We start from the raw sequence: 19,472 nt of genomic DNA on the forward strand, positions 1-19,472 counted from the left end.
GCGGGTGGCATCAAAGCCACCCCCAGCAGCCAAAAAAGAGGCCACTCCACCCTCCTGTAACAGCAGCCCCCAGCCCAGCTGGCCTAGGAATTCAAACCCAAGCAGGCAGTGCACATTCCAACCCAAGAGCGAACTGCAGCTCTCCACTGGTTTTCCCCGCTGAGGACTGTCACTGGGCAGAGAGTGAACAGCGGCAGTAGAGTCAGCCCCACGTGGAAGGAAGCTGAAAGGCTACTTAGCAATGATTCGGCTGATCAGCCCAGCAGTGGACTCGAGAATGGCTCCTGCTCATTCTCCTTACGCTCAGCCACATACCCTGAATCCTGCGCTTCAGAAACAGATCCCACCTCCTCACAGACTAAGAAATGGGTGGTTCTGAGGCTAGAGAGGTGGCTAGCTGGTAAAGAGCTTGCCATGCAGCCTGGAGACCTGAGTTCAGATGCTCAGCACCCATATAAAAAGCTGGGTGTCGTAGTATAGTCCCCCCAAACAAGGTGGGAAACGATAAAGGAAGATGTTCAACATCAACCTATGACCTCCAAAGGAATCTTCTCCCCCAGCTTGCCAGAAATAGGTAGCTTTCCTATCTAGGTCCATGGTATCTTGAGAGGGAAGGCAGTCTTATATTAAAATCCAAGTCCTGTGTACCAGCAGTTTGATGGTCTCACTGTAGAATGGAGAAGCTTCAAGCGGATCTGAAGATGACCTGGAAGGGCTCTCGTGACCTAGAGTTCCTCACTGTAGCTAAAAAGAGGCACACATCTGAAATGGCCCGAAACAGGAAGCATTGCTCCACAAGTTCAGATCTCAGAAGGGATGCCCAGAGTCTCTACGTGGAGGGCTTAGGCAGGAAGTGGTCAGTGCTGGGGCACTGGGAAGAGGGCCTTCCGATAGGAATAAAGAACAGACGTGGGCTGAGAAAGACAGGGACAGAAGGGCACTGCAGTCGTGGGAAGAGTCGACACTTCTCTGCGGGCATGCTTTCCTGAAAGGCGTGGTCAAGACTGGGCTCTCAGCTCTTGGAAATGCTCCTTTTCCTTGCTATGCCAGCTCAGATGTCACTTGCCCCATGAAATCTCCTTCAGTCGCCCGGAGGCCCTCGATGAGAGCTTTGTAGCCTTGGTGCTCAGCTCCTTTCTCCAAGCACATGAGGGATACTACTAGATCCTGGGGCTTGCCTTTAGCAGCAGGAGCAGCCTCACTCTCCTTGCTATGGGTTGGACATGGCATCTGCGTGTTGAAGGGTCATGTGGTAGAGGCTTGGTTCCCAGTGTGCCAATGTTGGTAGGCGATGAAACCTTTAAGAGGTGGGGTCTTAGTGGATAATTAGGATGCGGGGGCATTGGCTTCTGAAGGGATGAACGCCAATGTGTGGAGTGAGATGCTTATTCATGATCGAATTGTTTCAAAAAGCAGCGTGCCCATGGCTTCCAGTCTTGGTTCGTGACTGCTGTTGCAGGCCCGTGATTGTAACAACATCTGCTACAAAGCTCTCATCAGATCCAAGCAGAAGTGGGGCTGCAAGTCCTGGCATCTCCAGAACTATGAGCTAAATAAAACTCATTTCTTTGTCCATTACCCAGCATCCAGGTTTTTGTTACAGCAAAGGAAAATTGACTAATGAATGCACTCTTCTCAGCACAGCTTCCAAAAAGCTTTCCTCTGGTTGAATTAAAATGTACTGAGTCTCCACTATGTACCAGATACAGCTCCTTAGGGTTAAAACTATGAACGAGATACCATTCTTCCTTAGCGAACAGGAAGAATGGTATCTTGTTCATAGGTAGGTAGGAGACCAAGGGCCTAGGAGAGACCATTCCACTCTAATGAATATGACTCAAAACAAGGGGGGAGGGGGCCATCTTGGAACTGTGTTAGCTCTGCCGAGTGTCTTGATATGAGAATACTCTTCACTAAGTGGGACTTGTCTATATCACCAAGCTTTATAGACAGCTAAGGAAATGACCCATTTTATAAAGCCACAATGCAAGAGAAAAGGGAGGGGAAAGCAGAAGGGAATTTGGCCTTATCTAAATAGACTAAAGAAATCTTCTAAAATGGTACAGAATAATAAAAGATGTGTGAGTAGTTCAGTGAGTCTATATGGGGGGCTGATGCAGAAGTCAGGCTGCCCCCCACTCCTCCGCACGGGTGACAAAATCGAGCCTTTGCTAACACACTATATATAACAGCTCATGTTAAGGAATCACTTGGTTTGAAACAAAAGCCTCAGACATTAGGGTTGTGGGTTTTTTTGTTTTTGTTCTTGCCTCTGGGCATAGTATGATGCCACTCTGGAGTAGAGATTAACTTGACTCAGTATTCATGGCAACTAATAAGAATAAAAACACTTTGGTAACCAGGTCTAACGGTAATGGAACTGTTGACATTCCCTAGTAGATGGAGGAAGCCAGGGTCTCAGTGTCCAGCTAGTATTCCCTACCAGACTCCTCGGCTACAAATGATTTCTAGAAATGCTAGATCATATAGGAAGTAGAAGATTAATTGAAAGGAGTCTGTGATGCAGCTTCCAAGAAGTCATCATCCCTGGTGGTGTGAGACTGTGAGGTGGCACAGTTGTTTGGAGCTACTCCTTACCTTAGTTGGGTGACTATTGCTGTGATGAAACACCATGACCAAAAGCAATTTGGGGAGGAAAGGGTTTATTTGGCTGATGCTTCCACATCATAGTCCATCACTGAATGAAGTCAGAACAGGAACTCAAGCAGGGCAGAAACCTGGAGGAAGGAGCTGACGCAGAGGCCATGGAGGGGAGCTGCTCACTGGCTTGCTCCCCATGACTTGTTCAGTCTGCTTTCTTATAAAACTCAGGACCACCAGCTCAGGCATGATGCTCCTCACAATAGACTGGTCCTCCCCCATCGATCACTAACAAAGGAAATGCTCTACAGGTGTGCCTATAGCCTGGTCTTATAACAGGCATTTTCTCAACTGTAGTTTCCTCCTCTCAGGTGACGCTAGCCTGTGTCAGGTTGACACAAAATTAACTAGCACACTCAGGCTCCTATAGACAACTGCTCACCACTGTTTTATAAATAAGCCCAATAAAATTATTGGTTCACCAAGCAATAAACTCACTGGCTTGCCAAGTTGGACTTCAGTGGGCTCTCACTTTGGTTTGCCATTGTGCTCTATTTGGGGTGAACAGACATTTACTCACATGTCCCTAGGAAAAGATCATGTAATAGTCAATTGTGTGGCTCAGTCCATCTGTACAGCTTTAATGGTGACATCTCTAATAGCTGAGAGTGCTGTTTATGAAGGTCAGAAACTTCCTCCCTCACAGTTCTGGAGGCCGGAAGCCCGGGATCAATGGGCCAGCATCTGCTATGGACTTTCTTGCTATGTTCTTGCAGAAAGAACCTACCGCCCTCATCAGGCCCCTTTATAAGGACTTGAATCCTGGTTCATGAGAGAAAAGGCCTCATGGCCTCCTGTGTTCCCTCTTGGATGCCCTGGCTCTTAATATGATTTATTGGCAACAGCCGCAGTCTTGGGGGCGGGGGCACAGTCAGTCTCCCCACAGCAGTGCAGGAACAAACCTCCAGGCCTGTGGTGCTGTGCAGTGGATCTGTGTGACCCATATCTTCTTCCCTGTTCTCCTCCCAACCCCCCAATGCATCTAAAATAGAACAATGTGGGAGGGCAGCACTAGACACATGGGATACTTTTATTTTTAGCTCACTGAGAACATTACATTTATCAAACAAACTAATGAAATGAAAGCCTAGTATCCCAAAATACCTAAATGTCCAAATGTCAATGGCACAGCAGATAAGCCCTAGCCATTGACAAGGATAATAAGCATTAAAAATATTCCCCATGGGCTTTATTGAATGGTAGACAATGAATGTAATTTTAAGCCCATCTGTCTTACTTACGTGTGATTAATACAATTACAAAATAATAGCTTAACACTAAGGTCAATGTAGAACAAGAATAAGAACTCTTTGATTTCTTTGTTCCCACAAATAACATATTACATAAGAAATATTTCTATGCTGTAGCAACACCACACAGGCCTATAACAACAGAAAGGGGTACCAGGAATGTTACACATAGGAGTCATTAGGAATGTTACACAGGTCTGTGACTGGGGAGGACACTGGGAATGTTACACGGGTCTGTGACTTGAGAGGACATTGGGAATGTTACACAGGTCTGTGACTGGGGAGGAGATTGGGAATGTTACACAGGTCTGTGACTTGAGAGGACATTGGGAATGTTACACAGGTCTGTGACTTGAGAGGACATTGGGAATGTTACACAGGTCTGTGACTGGGGAGGACATTGGGAATGTTACACAGGTCTGTGTCTGGGAGGACACTGGGAATGTTACACAGGTCTGTGACTGGGGAGGACACTGGGAATGTTACACGGGTCTGTGACTTGAGAGGACATTGGGAATGTTACACAGGTCTGTGTCTGGGAATGACACTGGGAATGTTACACAGGTCTGTGACTGGGAAGGACATTGGGAATGTTACACAGGTCTGTGTCTGGGAGGACACTGGGAATGTTACACAGGTCTGTGACTGAGAATGACATTGGGAAATTACACAGGTCTGTGACTGGGGAGGACACTGGGAATGTTACACAGGTCTGTGACTTGAGAGGACATTGGGAATGTTACACAGGTCTGTGTCTGGGAAGGACATTCGGAATGTTACACAGGTCTGTGACTGGGGAGGACATTGGGAATGTTACACAGGTCTGTGACTGGGAAGGACATTCGGAATGTTACACAGGTCTGTGACTGGGGAGGACATTGGGAATGTTACACAGGTCTGTGTCTGGGAGGACACTGGGAATGTTACACAGGTCTGTGACTGGGGAGGACACTGGGAATGTTACACAGGTCTGTGTCTGGGAGGACACTGGGAATGTTACACAGGTCTGTGACTGGGGAGGACACTGGGAATGTTACACAGGTCTGTGATAGAGGAGGGACATTTGGAATGTTACAGTTTTCCTAACATTATAGATCACAAATGTTCAGCTCCTTTCTGTGCCCTGATAACTGGGACCTGAGAGCTGTATCTTGACCAGAAGGGCGAATGAAGCATTAGGGAGAGAGACCCCAGGTCAAAAGTAGTCATAGCTGTACAGTTCTAGCTTTTCAAAAACTGTGTTTTAAAACTTGTTTTTACTTTGTTTTTTGATTTTTTTTTTTTTTGAGACAAGGGCTCACTATCTAGCTAAAGGCTGGCCTAAAACCCATAATCCTACTGTCTTTGTGCCCCCAAGAAATGAGATTATAGTCCAGTCCCACATGTCTAGCTTGGGGTGATTTCTTTATTGACCTCAAATTAAGGGTTCTTGTTGTTGTTGTTTTTGTTTGTTTTAGCCTTTTCTCCATCCTTTCAGTTTTGAAAGCACTCTTGAAAATCGCAACTTCCCTTCTCTTTCTTAAGAAAACTGAATGTGAGACTTGTATGGCAAACCTCAGGGGTGTTCTTATTCTTCTATTTTTATATTAGCTATTTTTAAAGGCAAACTATAACCTTTTAAAATTGTTGTCTTGCTCTTACAGTTTGAGAAGAAAATAAAAGCTTGCCGACTTGGAATGATTCATAATGGTGCTAAAATGAAATAAACTACCAGTAAAAAAAAAAAAAAAAAAAAAAAAAAAAAAAAAGGCTAAGACAAGATGCTTGACTCAAAAGCACAGAAAAGCTCCTAAGGAAATAGCCAGCGTCTCTGGGAGGGTGGCCATGGTTGGTGTGATGATTCGCCAGTTAAGTTCCCTACTTTGTATGATCATAAGCCATGGACTACATGGGCTTATCTTAGAAGGTCAAAAACATCCCAAAATCTGACAATAAAGTACATCCCTTCACTTCTTTCAGAAGGTGGTGTGGTGGCTGTTAGTACTGTCATCTTGATAGGATCTGGAATCTACCAGTCAATGGACCTCTGGGTATGCTTGTTGGAGGTTATCTCGAATATATTAATTGATGTGGGAAGACTCACTCTAGCAGTGGGTGAGACTCTTCCCTGGGGGACTCCAGACTGGACAAACTCTAGAAAGCAAGCTGAGCACTACCAGCAAGCATGCTGGATTCAATGCTTTCTGTTTCTTGACTGCATAGACAACATGACCAGGTCCTTAAGCTCTGCAGCTGTGAGCTCTTTGCCATGATGGATTGTAATCTGGAACTGAGAGCCAAAGACCTTTCTCCATTACGTTGTTTTTGCCAGGGCAGGTTACCATAGCAACAGAAGAGAGACTAAGGCACATGGGAACATTATGTTCTAGCTACCAGGGAATTTCTAATCTAAAAAGGTTGGGGTTAAGGATGGTTCTCTTCATTTCTAAAAATCATCTTTTGCTGTGTCCAGTTCAAATTCATCATTCCTTCTTGAACAAAGACAAGTATGATAATTTTCATCAGTCTTCTATAAATGGAGGTAGGAATGATTTTACTATGATAATGGTTATAATTAAGGCCATGAACAATCACTAAAGTTTTTAATCTTTCCAACCAAATGTATCATTTATGTTTCTATAGTTTTCCACACTATAATTATGTATTTTTAAATTCTAGAAAATTGTAAGAGGCAAAAGAAGTAGGCCCTCACCTTTTAGACACCTCTGTTTTCCAGCATTCAAGTATGTCTGAATAGAGGATGGGTGTTATTAGTTAGGTAGCACTTGGATCCAGGGACTGTTTTTCTTTGACTTTTAGGTATTTATGGCAGGAAAACTGGAACAGACCAGTACACACTGGAAGTAAAGGGTAAGGACCTTGAGAATGGAGTTGGCTGGCCCTGTGGAACTCAGCAGGCTACAACACACTGCTGTCTTTTGACTCCTGCTTGCCACAGCTCCGTCTACATCCACTCTCCCAGAGTGCTCTTCTTCTTGCCTCCCTAGGGTTCCAGCTGGCAGAGCTGTGTTGGCCCTTATACTGTTCTTGCAGGCTTTCTTCTCCCTAATTACATGTATTTGATCACTCAGCTAGAAAAACATCTTGGCAAATCACGCTACAGTAATCATTTCCCTCTTCAGCTCACCATTGAGAAAACCATCTGCTGTAATGAACCCAAGGTTCAGTGAAGGATGGCCATTCAGAGAACCTTCCATTCCAGAGGAGTTGCCAGACAGAAGCTGCTGACTTTTCACACTCATGACTGAGATTGAGTCTTGGCCTTCATATGTCCATGGCACATGGAACTCAAGTTCATCACTCTCCAACTCAACCTATAAATCAAGTCCAATCTCAACAGAAATCACAAAGTGCTGTGCATGTGCAATACAAAGGATCCTAACATGTCTGTAGCCAAGCATAGTGCTAAGACCAGCCAAGGAAAACTTGAAGATGAGCAGGCTTCCTGTGCCTATGTAGTAATTAAGACAGTGTGAGACTGACATAGAGACAGACAAATAGACACATAAAGGCAAACAGTCTTATCAGTCCCAGGCATGTATGGAAACTATATGTGGCTGAGAGGGTGCTGAAAGTCCATAAGAAAGTGTGAAGTATGTAATAAGTTGTATTTACAAAACCAACACAAAACTTTGCCTACCCTCATATTATAAAGTATATGGGGGGGGGGAGTTCAGGTGTAATTAAGACCAAAATGTGAAAAAAAAATCCAACTCTTTGAAAGTTTAAAAAAAATAGAGAGAACCATAGATAATGTGAACAGACAAGCCTTAACCTCCTGTATGGCATTTGTAACAAAAGAGCCAGCAAAAGATTAGCTAGCAGTGGAGAAATCAGTGAGAAAATCAATTGGAAAATGTCAAACATCCAAGGTGAAAACTAGGCATAGAATACGAACACAGAGATCAGAGAAGGATTCCTGTGAACAAGACAAGTAGGAAGGGACTTGGTCCAGAATCATGGAAATAAGAAGGATGCATATTTAGAAACCAGATACACCAAGCCCCCCACCCCACCCCATGCCAGAGACACAGCAGGTAAAATGGGACAGCCTCGTGAACAAAACTTGGACAAAATCTAAGAGGAGTCTGGTGGGTTTGCTAGGAACCTAGCAAGTGTTTCCTGGATGTAGCATGGCCTCCATCATTGCCACCGGGGTTCCAATACTTCCACTAAAGTCTGTCACCCCCACAGACTCAGGCATCAGTGATGTGGCTGTGTGCCTGCCATAGGAAGACACCGTGTTTTGAGTCTGAGGGCCTGGGTGTACTAGCTGCGGGACTTTGGATAGATCTGTGAACTCTGAGTCTGTTTCCATGAAGACAGACAGGACCACAGGGCCTGCGAGCTAGTGAGAGTGTGCTGGCTGGCAAAATGCAGACCCGCCCAAATCAAGTTGGTGCAAGTGTTCCGCTCCTAGTGAGAGCTTGCAAAGTCTCCTCACTGTAACCGATGATTCTCGGATGGAAGTATCTGAGTAAGGTCAGACTCCTACCTCCCCGTGAGAAGTGTGAACCTCAGAGGATGCGACATCAGCTAAGTTCCCAAAGGAACAGGCATAGCCTTTTCCCCCTGCCAGGGTGCAGTGTCAGGGGGGTGGACAGGCTGCATGGAAATCAACGGGTGGGTTGAGTCTTTTTCTGTATCTGTTTCTAGGGCTGTAATGTATATTTTCTGTCTTCCACATCCTGCTTTCTATTTTCCTCTCCCCCCACAGGCACTTTAAATACTGATTAGAAGAAGTAGGCATCTTAAGAGACAGACTAAAGGGACTCTTGCCTCATCAGACTGAGTTACTGTTCTGAGCCTGAAGGTTATTGGAGAAGAGAAACAGGATGGGCAGTCAGAAGATGGGTCACCTTCTCTCTGCGGGGCTCAGGCAAAGTCACAAGGATATCCTCAGCATAATTCTTACAGGATAATAAAAGTGCCCTAGAACACATGTTTCCTACACACTTCCACGTTCATCCTGCAATAGCGGGATCTTTTCCAGTACGCATATCATGGGTTCAGAGCTGAGGGCAAGCCCAGGGCCTCTTTGTGGGCACATCATACTCATTTGTTTCTGAGTCGTGTTTCCAGCTGCAGCTGTCTCTGAAAGCAACTACTTCCCCTTTGATGTCAGGGTGATGACTTTCAATTTTGACTCATCCAACAGGTGTTCCCTCACCAGCTCTGTTCTACACCAGCTGTATTCCCTCGAGGTTCCCAGCAGAGAGGCACAGAGACAGAGCCCCTGGCCAGAGGCTCCACTCACAACTGGAGTCTGTGGTGCTCACCCTGAAATCGCCTCCTTCTCCACTTCATGGAATATGCATAGTTACTGGGAGAACCACAGAACATGGCCAGACATGAATGCTCCACAGAAATAATGATAGTCCAAATCATTTATTCTCTGACACAGGAAAAGGTCGCGATGATACCAACAAGACACTGGAAGGGGCCAAGCAGTTTTGCCCCTTTGTGCAGAAACAAAGAGAGCTTAGAGAGGCATTGCTTCTGGGCACGGAGTCCCATGCAGGGCACAGAAGCTGGCATTGCAGTGTGTATGCTGACTGTGCCTGGAAAGCTGCTATGGGTCTGCCCCGGGCAGAGTGGATGGGCGGTGGCACCAGCAAACAGATCTGGAAACCCAAGAGAACTGTACACATTAGCTTCAGAAGTCGTGGTCCATGATGCTGCCCATGGTTTAAATCTGGGGACAGAAGAAGGTCACCCTGAGAGTGGCAGCTGCATGGCAGGACAGCATTTTGTCTTACTTAAAAAAAAAAAAAAAAAAAAAAAAAAAAAAAAAAACAGGCTTGTTTAAAAAAAAATCCTTTATTTTTATGTGTATTGTTTGCATGTGCATGTCTGTGTACCGTGTATACAGTGACTGCAGAGGCCAGAAGAGGGCATCAGATCTCCTAGGACTGTAGTCACAGACAGTTAGGATCCACTACGTGGTGCTGGGAATCGAAACTGGGTCCTCTGAAGGAACAGCCAGTGCTCTTAACCACTGAGCCGTCTCTCTAGCCCAAGCAGGGCAGTATTTTGAAACACAAACGGAGAGCACATACATGCATTGAGTCACATTTCTTTCGACTTTACAACCCATCTCCTCTGTTAGGAGGAACTGTTTTGGGTACCTAGAAAATACGATTGACAGAGGTAAGAAACCTGACCAGAGAAAGGTCCCTGGATGACGGGTGGTGTGGTATTGGGTGCTGCTCAGGAAAGAGGAACACTGTCAGCAAATCTGCACCTCTGAAAAAGGGCAAGTCTGCTCCCTACCCAAACACACAGAAAAGCTAGGCGTGTGTGTGTGTGTGTGTGTGTGTGTGTGTGTGTGTGTGTGAGAGAGAGAGAGAGAGAGAGAGAGAGAGAGAGAGAGAGAGAGAGAGAGAGAGATACCCCTCAGACGTACATAGATGTATAGAACAAAGGGGCTCTATGCTCTTTGCTTGCTTCACCTTGAGTGGGGCCCATGAAAACTGGTAACAGAGAGGAAATATTTGTGCCCTGTGACAGACATATTAGAGTGCTCAGTACTGTCTGTGGTCTAAAATGGCTAGTACGACCTGGCACAGATCCTGAAGACTCTGAGCTCCTCTTGCACAAGGGCCAAAGAGCCTAAAGGGGCCTAAAAACAACACACACATGCACACTAGATGTACAGTTCAGCAGGAATAGTGTTGGCCTGGGGCAGAGGAGCACTTGTTAATCTGAGACTGTGAAGTCTCTATGGTGTCTGGTCACATAGATGTTGCCTACAAGTGGTTGCTGGCCATTTCAAAAGGCATTTTTAGCAAGTCATTGCAACAGTAATGAAATGCCCTTAAAGTCTATGTTTAGTATTTGTGAGAGGGGAGAAGATAAGCTTTGTTCTGGAATAAAACTTAACTGGCCAAGTTTAATTTAGTTTCTCTCAGGATTTGTCAGCTTTCCCAATGCCAGGTCTTAGACGGCACATTCCCTTTAAGCAGAATGCTGGGGTGACAGAGTTCAGAACAGCTGCCTGAGAGCATTCCTAAAGAGACCCCAAATTGGCCTGTGCCACTCTCTGCTCACCGCATGGACCCCATCTGCAGCAGGGGCATGGCAAGGAAGGGAGACCAGGGAATGGCAGGGCAAGAAGTGGCGATCTTCTTCCCTCCACCTGGTACTTTCCACCCAGCCTCTCTTTTCCGGCTAGACAGCTGACCCCAACTCTGGGTCCTGTGTCTCGAGAGCTCTGCCACCCTCCTCTCTACCACCCCTCTCAGGACTTAAGCCATGTGTTTCTTTGACATGAAGAGACTGTGTGAGCCATGGTGAATTTATTTACTCCTCTGCTCCCTCAGGACGGGCAGGGACTTCCCAAGTCTCTTTGCCATCAGTAAGCATGAGGCAAAATCAGAGCAGGGCTGAGCACAGAGCATTGTGACCTAGACAGGAGGCGCTTTTCCACTCATTCTCCTTCCTGACAGCCAGATTTCTGTGGCCATCAGTTTACCCTTTGGTGGCCAAGACTCAGCAGCAAGTGGGTATGGTCCCATCTCTAGAGAATTTATCTTTAATATCTGAACTGGAAAACATTCATTTGAACAAAATGAAAGTGCTGTTTGGGTATATTAAAAACGACTGGAAATCAGAAAATTCATAGACTTCAACTCAAACCCACAAGGCAAAGCTTGGACAAGAGGAACAAGCGGTCTAGCAAGCCCCACAGAGAGTCTGAAGACCAAACAAGATAACCACGGCTTACACAGCTGCATCCGTATCAGAGAAAGACTCAACCTGAGCCCAGGATCGGCCTCCAAACACAAACATTCTCTCAAAAGCTGCTGGGACTGCAGATGTAAGCATCTGGCTAAGGAGTGGGAAGAGGGGGTCTTCTTTGGGCCATCCTCTCCAGGGCCAGCTCCTATCTGCAGGGCTGCACACCCCTCTTTCTTCTGTGGCTTTCCTCCCTTGCTCCCTCTGATCCACAGGAACCTTGCCTACCCTGCCCTCCCAGTGCTAGGCCTCTTCTGTCATTCTGGGCCCTGTTCAATCTGTCTTTGCTCCGTTTGGTAGCAATGTTCCTCTCCTCCTTGAATGTCACCTTCAGGACCCTCTCTTCCCATATGGATGGCTGGTGTTCCCAGCTGTTTCTTGTTCCACTAGCCTTAGGTTGGAGGTATGATGTAGGGCAGTGGGTACTCAGCACTGTGCTCTGCATGGGACCGACCATGAGAAGGAGTCATACTGGCATGCTTTCCTTCCTGTATTCCATTGGTTTTCTTCATGCCAATTTGAGTAGGTCTCATTTCCCAGAAGAAAAACTAATGACTCTAATATAAGAAAGCAGACCCATGGAGAACAATTATTTATTATTAATAATTATTAAAGGGTCATTAACATAATAGACCTGATAGGGCTTTTCTAATTTTCACTCTTCACAATGGCTCCATGAATCAAGTACTATTATTATCCACACATAATACACCTGGTTCTGAAGTAGGGTGGGGCTCTTACTTCAGGACTTACTTTAGGGGCTGGTATTGGTTGGCAACAGAACTACAAGGCCAGCCAGGCAGGCAGATTCTAGAGCTCTGGCACTTAGCCTTCCTGTAAAACACCCCCAAATCACCCCATTTCCCACAGCATTGCAGAACATCCATAAAAAGCCTCTGGCAGCATTCTACCTCAGCAGTTAGAAACAGAAAAAAATCCAACATATTTATACAAAGCAATGGAGAAAACCATGCTTTTCCACTGGGTTACTGCAGGCTAAGAGCAGTGGCCAGAGGTCAATGGTAACAACTGAAGATGAGAAAACCATCCTGAGTGCTGGAGGAGGCAGAGGGCTGCCTGCCGTTCAAAGAAAAGCAGCCCTTTGGCTAAGGAGAGATTTCTCAAGAGCAGGAAAGAATTGATTCATTCACCTGGGGCCAGAGTCAGTTCTGTGAGAGAGAGCTTTGGGCTGTGATGCTGTAGAGACTTTACTGTGGGGACCTGAGGCTTACTTGTTGGTAGGTGAAGGCTATGATGAGTCCCTGATCTTCCCAGTTTCAGGGTTTCTGAGAGGTCACATGAGGGGCCTCAAGTAAAGTTCTCCACAGCATGAGTTCTATGACTGTAACAAGCCCAAGACTACTTGGTACAAGTTTAAAGAAGTGCCCTGGAATTGCCTCTCCATAGAACTGGAACATCACTCATGACCACTGAAAGGAAATCCTCCTTCTCATGTGGACCAGGATGTGGTATGTGGCTGAGGGACCAGAGGAGAGTGGAATGGCTTCATGACCGAGATAGGCCTAAGGTCACGGGGAATTGTTAGGAGATACAGAAATACGGCACAGGTAACCTTAAGGCCAATAGGGGATGTGCTAGCTCATGTAACCTAGCCAATCCAGGACACGGAAGAACAGTTTAATTTTCTTACAGTCTGGTGTCTCCTATGCAACATGTCAATCATGAGCGCATCATCCCAGCCTTATGGTTAAGAAGTAACCCACACCCTTTCACTTTTGTTAGTAAAAGCCTAGACAGGAAATCCACAAGGCCCATTACTGCGGCTAAAAAGGTGAGGTACTGTGATTGACAATCCCCCTAAAATCTAGTAAGGTGTGAGGAGAGTGGCCTTCCATGAGGATTCTCAGAAGGAGGGCTGGATGAGGGACTGTCTGTCACCAAAGACCTTTCAGTCTCTGCAGTATAGTGGAGCCCTGCCCCTGGGGGAGTGGCCATGGAGGGCACCAAAGTGATTGAGACAAAGGGGCTGGAGTTGGGGAAAATCAGGTCAAGATGAAATGTTTTTCATAAGCCAGGTCTTCTATGTTTTTGGAAATTCCTATGACAGAGCAGACTAAGGTCCCACTGGGAAGAAGGCAAGAGGATCAAGACATGCTACAATTCCAGAAGCTTCCCTGAGCTTTAAAATCAGAAGTGGCATTCCAGAGGAGGGGGCTTGTCCATGTGAGAGTTGGGGAATGCCAGCTGCCTCACCTGAACTGGGCAGACTACTGTGACAGCAGGCCCAGGACAGGCAGAGCAGAGGAGGTGAGCACTGTGTGAGCAATTCCATTTACATCAATAACCCTGGCATACCATATAAACATCAGATAAACATGAAAGTGGCAGCATCTGGAAAACCGTCACCATCTGCTACTCTGAGAGGTTGCTTCACGAAACAGCAGGAGAGGAGCACTATGTGGTCTGAGTTTAAAAACAAACAAACAACACAAAAACCATGGGCAGTTGCTGGCAGCCATAAGCTGCTGAGACTAGCAGTGGTTCTTCCTGACATGGCACTTTATGAGCTCTTCCAAATCCTGGGTGACCCCTCCCAAAGCCCCTGAATACCACAGGGCTCCAGCAGTCATCCCGCACCATGCACATTTGCAAAGCTTTGTTTCTCTTCCATCCACGGCCTTACAATGGCATGCACACACTGGACGCCAAAACCAGAGAAAAAGAATGGGGAGGCTACCCCTGGAGAGATCTGTCAGCAAAACAGCCATCCTTGTTCATGTTCGCCTACCCAGTCTCCATTTGATTGTATCCACAGCACCAAGACTTCCACCTACACTTTTATGAGCTGGGCCACTGTCCTCACCTGGTAAAGGTATATTTGCAGTAGACCACGGCCATACTCACATTTTCATTTGCTGTGGAATAATCCTTCTGTACGCTGTGAATATGTATTACTCTCATTGGTTAACAATAAAGCTGATTGGCCTACAGCAAGGCAGGATAAAGTTAGGTGGGACAATCCAACTGAGGACTCAGATGAAGAAAGGCAGAGTGGAGAAGGATGCCAGTGAGCTGGCCCAAGAAGCAAGATGCTTAAGAGAGGACAGGTAAAGTAACGAGCCACATGGCAATACATAGATTAATAGAAATGGGTTAATTTAAATGTAAGAGCTAGTTAGTAATAAGCCTTAGCTACTGGCTGGGCATTTTGTAATTAATATAAGCTTCTGTGTGTTTACTTGAGACGGAGTGGTTGGGACAGAAAACTCCATTTACATTCATTGTTAGTATGAACTGAAACCAGCGGCACTCAGCAATGGCTGGTTTTAATTAACAAGCCAATCGGTACTATTTTAAAGGGAGTTCCATTAAATTTGACATTGAGTCTCCTTGTGCAGCTAGCTCAGCAGTAGAGGTGATTATGAGCCAGTGGCCATCTCCAGATCCCGCTTTGAACACAGGCTCATTGTACATTAGGAATCAAGTTAGACACAAAGAAACAAGGCTCATTTTCTCTTATTGCATTCAAATTGTTCCTTCAGACTAGGCAGGGCTATTTTTACTCCCCAAGGTGGGAGGAGAAACAATGACATTTTAAGTCCATTTATGAAGTACACCTATGTGTGCACACTTGATCCTCCTTTTTATTACAAGGTCATGAACTTGGGCTTACATATTAAAATCCACCTGGGCTGTGAGGCCCTTTGTTAATATTATAAGGCAGGCTCTGCATGTTTGTTTATTCCCGGCCAGGAAGGGAATTAACTGGGCTCTTATCCCAGCCTGGTCTCCAGTGGGTCCTTCTCTCACTTCTTAATGGCGGGAGGGAGGGTGCTGGGCCGGAGGACTTCTGAGGTTCCTTCCAGCACTAATGTTCTCCACATAGTGGTGTTTTTTTTACATGATTCAGGAATCTGACTGTTGACCTTCCCTTATGGTTCCCTCCTCCACCCCCCAAAGCTGACTTTAGTCTGTTTACTATAATCTGATATCCTTGTGTCCACAGACAGACGGATTTACTCACCCCCAGCACAGGCACCAGAGACAGAAGAAAAGTTCCCAGCAGGGGGTATTTAAGTCTCACCATCAGTCACAGGCTGCCAGAATGTCAGAAGGGATTTCAGGTCAGGACTAAGGAAACAAGCGTCTTTACACAGCTTTGGAAGACTCATGCGTCCAAAGATATTTGTACCTTCTAAAAAATTCTATGGGAAGGAACAGTTTAACCCGGGAGCCAATTACCACACGTGATAATCATAAGCTGATATCATACTTATGAGCCTAAACTCATTTTCAGTAGGCTGAAGTGATTCACATGTATTAGCATATGGAATCCTCACTATATGCCTCCAGAGCAGGTTACGTTATCGTTCAACTTTAGTAAGAACCTAAGGCTTAGTGAGGTAAAGGGCCCGTGTGAGGTCTCACTCTGGAGGCGGGTAGCTGGCGTTGGATGGGCAGACTCTTCCACTGTGTTTCCAAACCTCTTCTGGGAGAGGTGCAGGAACAAGGCTGTGGCAGGGTCAGGACACCCACTTCAGTCTAACGGCTCCATGGATTTCAACAGGTCCCTTCACAGTTACCAAAGGCAGCTTCTTTGCATTAGGTAGTGGGGTGAGTGTCCTCAGAGATGCTAAGTGGAGTCTCTCACAGAATCACCTTGTGTAACTCTCTGGGCACCATTCCAAATCTACAAACTCCAAATCCCTGGGGACAAGACCCAGAAACTTATCTGTTAACAAGGACCCAAGCCAATTCTTAAGTATGTTTAAATCTGAGATACCAACATACACGATTCCTAAGTCTCATGTAGCTCTCAGAATGGCCCATGGCTTTCTTCAGTAAGAAACTCTTCAGGAATGCAAGGTTTTCTCTTTCACTGGATCCAAAGTTAACCCTAAAAACCCCAAAATCCTTTTTAGATTAGCCTTACCCAACATCACAATCTTGTTCCTTATATGACAGGCAAATGCTTCGTTCTCAAAAACAGAGTCCAAACAAATTCCTGCCATTTGGAAGGCGTGCCAAAGCACGATAACATGACCTTGGTTAAAAGGGTTTCCTTAAAGCAGTTTTACCAATGGATGAGAACAAGCATATGGAACTAGTTACTGAGGAGAGGTCATTAGATCGGAGACCAGCACAGCACCCAGGGGACAGAGGGGTTCCTAGCTGACACACTCTCAGGAGAAGACAGCGAGAATTTCGCTCTTCAACAACAGGAGAGCAAACCGACTTCCTTTCCCTCAGGACAAGTGGGCCCGTCACCTCTGGCCACGGTCTTGACGTGAGTTGTCCTCTCAATTTCTGCCATTACTTTCCCTTAAACATGCCCCTTGTCTCTGCTCTTTGATTCTGACTGCCTTTTGTCCCTTCATGCTGAAACTGAAGTCAGAGTGACAAAATGACCTGCATTCCGGGTACCAGGGAATTTCATCATCTCACTCCCCAGGATAAAAAATAATCCAGGATCTCCTTACCTGAGGCCTTCATCTAGTTATCCAGATGGCCAGATGCTGGCATCACCACGCAGCCTCCAGGCTAGGGACTGCTTGAAGACATGTTTCCATGAAGGTGTGAATCCCCTCCAATGCACATTCCCTTACTTACACACACACACACACACACACACACACACACACACACACACACATACACACACACACACACAATCATTTTCACCAACACAAACTCATTAAGCGTTGGTTATGTAAATCACTATCTCAGATGTTCAGAGGAAAACAAAGATGTAAGTTAGAAAGGTGAAGATTTTAGCATCTAGGTATAGAGACCAGGAGTCCTGCAGGACAGTAAAAATGCACAGCCATAGCAAGTGGTCTAAATAAAAAAAGACATCTTAGGGGAAGTGATGCAACCCAGGCCTTGGAGGAGAGGCTGAGGACTGGCAGGGCATTGGGGGAGAGGAAAGAACTGTATCTCCATTCTCATTTCTTTTGATCTACGGTCCACTGGGTCACTGTGAGAGTTTGTAAATAGGCCACTGATCTAGACCATTCTAGTCAGATTGCTGGAGCAATTGGCAAAGGAGAGCTCTCCTTTTTCTGGAGTCGCATGCTCAGAGGATAGAACTGGCGCTGTGGTGGCTGTTTCTGCTACCACATGGATGGGAGAAGCTGAGTGTGAAGGCAGTATAGGAAAGTACAGCCAAGACAGTCAGACTCCTCAAGACAGAGACAAAGGGAATGGGATCTGACCCTAGTTCTTTATTTAATATCAACAAGTCATTCTAGTTTATTTTATTGAGCTAATTTGGTCTGATTAGAAGCTATTTGTAATTTGGAATACCCGTGAGGGTATTCATAAAATAGTGGGAAACCAGACATATTTGCTGGTGTTAAAAGATCAGAGGTGAGATGGGGCTAGCGTCTGGCAGGGACAGAGACGAATGTAAAGCTGAGAAGTAGTTGTTTGTAGCTAATAAGCAGGAGAAACCATTGGCAGCTTTTAAGTTAAAAAGTACAGATGGGAGAAGAGATGCTCTAGTGTGGTGGAAGACTGAGCAAGATAACGCATGGGTTTCTCTCCACCTGAAGCTTCTGCGTAGAGGGCAGGAGCTGAGGATTGTCGACAACATGAATATAGAAGGGGTGAGACTGAAAAATAGCCATATTTAAAGTGGTTAATGACAGGCTGGGGTTAATGATGTAGGGGTCCTGGTGAGAATAAGGAAGGGAACTGGGAATGATGTATACAAAAAATTAATACCATGTTGATGAATGGATGTAAGGAATGCAGGAAGGAGGCCGATGATGTTGAGTCTCTGCAGCTCAGAACAAAGAGGATGATGCCTCCACTGGTGGAAATGAGGTGTAGAACAGGTTTGGGAGAGGATGGATTTTCCCTGAGACTTCCGAAGGAGTGGGTAAAAGGTTGGACAGGGCCTTGAGGTTCTGTCCAATTCTAGAGCTGTCTGATTCTGGAGCAGGTCAGGTTGCAAATCAAGATCTGAGCACAAGGAAACTCGTACTACTAAGCAAGCTAAGAAGGTACCTAGCACAAAGGTCCACCTATGGCAGAAGTGACCTTGCCTGATGCCCCCTTTCAGCAGAACATTGCATCCTGAGACTTCACAACTCCTGATGCCAACAGTGGTGGCCTCTGGCAGTGCTAACATAAAAGATTCCCTTTTGAAGAGGTGAAGTGGTTTCCCCCCATGAACTTAAAGTATAGTTAGAGCATCTTCTCCTGAAGATGGCATGGCTGTCTGGGATGTATGGTGGAGGTCATTTTCTTTAACCACACCCTGGGGAAGCTGAAACAACATGCGAGGCAGTAGTTGTTCTAACGCCACGATGAGGACAGTTCAGGGAAAAGAGCAAGCCCAGGAGACAGACACCCCAGTGTCTCAGCTACCCCCCCCCCCATCAGTGCAGGACACCAGCCTCACCCCAGGCTCTCCTGGTGGGATTTGGCTCTGTGAAGTTTAATCCCTTTGCCCAGGACAGCTTAGCCAGTATTTTACTATCATGGTCATTCTGAATCTTTCTCTTCCACGTTACATATCTCCATGGATGACACAGCTAAAGCTCCGTGCTTGGCTGAGAGCCCAAAGGGACAGAATAGAAAGAATGGCCACTGCCTGAAAACCACACAAAAGAGACTTGTTTGTGTACAGTTCATGGACGGCCTCTTTCTCCTCCCCCAGCCCAACACACAAACACTGGCTTTGTTTAACTCAAGAAGTTCCTAAACAAACACAGTTTTACAAAGCTCATGTCTCCAGAAGTCCTCTATTACCAGTAAGGCATTTTAATTACCCTCCTAAAAGGAACAAATGTTAACTTCCTAAGTTTGCAAATTGTTATCAGAAATAGTCTGGTCATTAATTAAGTAAAAACAGTA

At 45.9% G+C, this 19,472-nt stretch overlaps 1 protein-coding gene across 2 annotated transcripts in view; it reads right to left on the minus strand.

The window, feature by feature from the left end:
* Positions 1 to 19,472, minus strand: part of Scfd2 (sec1 family domain containing 2) — a 327,459-nt gene that overhangs the window by 50,507 nt on the left and 257,480 nt on the right. The gene's annotated exons all lie outside the window — the stretch shown is intronic.

The sequence above is a fragment of the Peromyscus maniculatus genome, chromosome 10 (genome assembly GCF_049852395.1).
Source record: "Peromyscus maniculatus bairdii isolate BWxNUB_F1_BW_parent chromosome 10, HU_Pman_BW_mat_3.1, whole genome shotgun sequence".
Taxonomy (NCBI): domain Eukaryota; kingdom Metazoa; phylum Chordata; class Mammalia; order Rodentia; family Cricetidae; genus Peromyscus; species Peromyscus maniculatus.